A 2566-nucleotide genomic window follows, 5' to 3' on the forward strand; every position below is an offset into this window, starting at 1 on the left:
TTAAAAAAAAAAAAAAAAAAAAAAGGAAATAAAGAAGATCCAGGGAACTACAGGCCAGTCAGTCTCACCTCAAGATCTTGGAGTGGATCCTCCTGGAAATTCTGCTGGGGCACATGGAAAATAAGGAGGGGATTGGTGACTGCCAACGTGGCTTCACTAAGGGCAAATCGTGCCTGACAAATTTGGTGGCCTTCTATGACAGGGTTACAGCATCGGTGGACAAGAGAAGAACGAATGATGTCATCAGTCTGGACTTGGGCAAAGCTTTTGACACCGCCCCACACGACATCCTTGTCTCTAGAGTGGAGAGACGTGGATTTGATGGATGGACCCCTCAGGGGATAAGGAATTGGCTGGACGGTCGCACTCCAAGAGTTGTGGTCAATGGGTCGATGTCCTAGCGGAGAGCGGTGACAAGTGGGGTCCTCAGGGGTCGGGGTTGGGCCCGGCGCTGTTGAACGTCTTTGTTGGGGCCGTGGGCAGTGGGATCGAGGCCCCCTCAGCAAGTTCCCGCCGACACCGAGCTGCGTGGGGTGGCCGACACACGGGACGGAATGTCCTGGACATTGCAAAATGGCCCTTTGTAGATTGCAAACAACACGGCGCGGTGTCTCCTAGTTCAGCTGTATTTGATAAACCTTTTCAGGGAGAACAGACATCGACCCAACAGTTCAGACTAAACCTGAACTGAACTTTTAAACGTCCTTCTTGTAGTTTCCAGAACCGTAGGATTTATTTTTTTTTTCCCACTTTCATGATTATTTAGCAGAATAAGAAAAAACTGAGATCCTATCTCGACGTTGATTAGAAATGTGGAGCATCAGAAATCTCATGAATCTTATCAAATCAAAGTTTCTGGATGTGCAAAGACCATGTGTCAGTTTATTTTAGTCAATAATCCTCTGGACATAAATATTTATTAACAGATATTTGCAAACATTTGTTCAGTTACGGCAACAGAGGACTAGTACTTGGCGTTATGAAATCTCTCTGTTGCACTTTGCACATATGCTTTTCTTCTGAGTTTTTCTTTACTAAATCCATTCTGTAGACGTTTTTTTTTTTTTTCACCCCCAATGGAAATCAAATTATCTGCAATCAAACAGCCCGATACACAAATCAAGCGTTTGATACAACAGAGCCTTGAAGTGATACGCTGGAGGAAGACTCCAAAAACTCGCTACGATTTAAAGTAGAGGTAATCACGTACCTTAAAGGTGTGGGCTCTTCTGCCTGAAAAGTGGAGCCAAACTAAACCGAAGTGGGAATAACACCCGTGGAAAAAAACAGCCAGGACACTCTGTGAGCTGTCAAAGAGCTCTGGGATGGGATGGGGTGGGATGGGGCTCACAGAGCAACTAGGACCTTTAAAATGTGTAAGAGGTGCTACCCAGGATCAAAATCTATTAGAGATTTCACATTTTTTGGAAGAAATTTCGTGGGTTAAAATTTCCCATCCACCAGCTGATGGTGAACTATATACTGGCTAGTTGAGTTAACGCAAGGTAACTCAGGTCAAAAGGCAAAGCCTGAACAACTGCAAGAGAAGGCAAGGGAAATAAATCTAGAATAAGAGAGTCCGTTGCAAATTTATGTAGATTAAACATCTAGAACACACCTTGTTTGGAAAAAAAAAAAAGCTGGAAAAAGTTCAAAAAAACGAATAACCTGATGATTTCATGCCACGGCAAAATGGGCTATTGCTCTCCATATACGGCCAGCAACAAGAAACAGCACATTTCTCACTCCAAATATGACCCATCCGTGAGCCGGGATTTGAAACCCATATCCCGAGTCGGCAAATTTGGAAGCCGGGTGAAGGCCTCGGGCAACGATCTCACGGAAATGCTGAATCCTCCTTCTATATGGCAAGTAGGAATAAGCTTTAAGTACTTTTAGAAAGCGTTCTGAAATTTTTGCCGAGCTCTTTTTAAATTTTACATACTCCTACGGTCTTTGCTTAGCAACAGGCACGGAAGATACCCGAGGTGTGTCAAAGGTTGCAGCGACAGGCATGGAATAGTCTTAAGAGCAGCACTAAAAAAACCCAGACAGACAAAACCACCCCACAGCCCCTCCGAAGTATCAGTGGTTTCAATAGACTCAGAGGGCAAGTTCCCCTCCTAAAGCTGCGAGCTGGAACAGGACTACAGGCTTAAAGAGATTCAATTTAAATACTAGCCTAAATAAGCTGGGCTTGCCAAACCCCACAACACACTGCCTGAGATGCAGTTGCAAATAATTCCAAGCCCCCAGGATACTGAACAGGAAGTTTTACGACCAGTTTGACTCATCTTTCATGCCCCCCCCCCAAAAAAAAACCCAAAAAACAAAAAACAAAAACAACCCTTTGGGAGCTGGGTCACCGTGGAATGCAGAGATGCATCCCTCAGAAAGGCTCCTAATGACCTGAGAAGAGCATCCTGGGCCTCTGAGAACGAGCCTTTCTCTGCTTGCCAAAATTCGTGGAAATGGCTAACCGTGGGGTTTTTTAATTGCTGTTAATCTTGGCCTCAATAATCTCCTCCGGGTGAAAAAAAAAAAAAAAAAAAAAAAAAAAAAAAAA

The 2566-nt window shown here is 44.2% G+C and overlaps 1 protein-coding gene across 1 annotated transcript in view; it reads right to left on the reverse strand.

Moving 5' to 3' along the window:
- Positions 1 to 2566, reverse strand: part of DCC (DCC netrin 1 receptor) — a 260983-nt gene that overhangs the window by 89606 nt on the left and 168811 nt on the right. The window lies entirely within an intron of this gene.

Source organism: Athene cunicularia (genome assembly GCF_003259725.1).
Source record: "Athene cunicularia isolate RWA chromosome Z unlocalized genomic scaffold, athCun1 chrZ_part1, whole genome shotgun sequence".
Taxonomy (NCBI): Eukaryota; Metazoa; Chordata; class Aves; order Strigiformes; family Strigidae; genus Athene; species Athene cunicularia.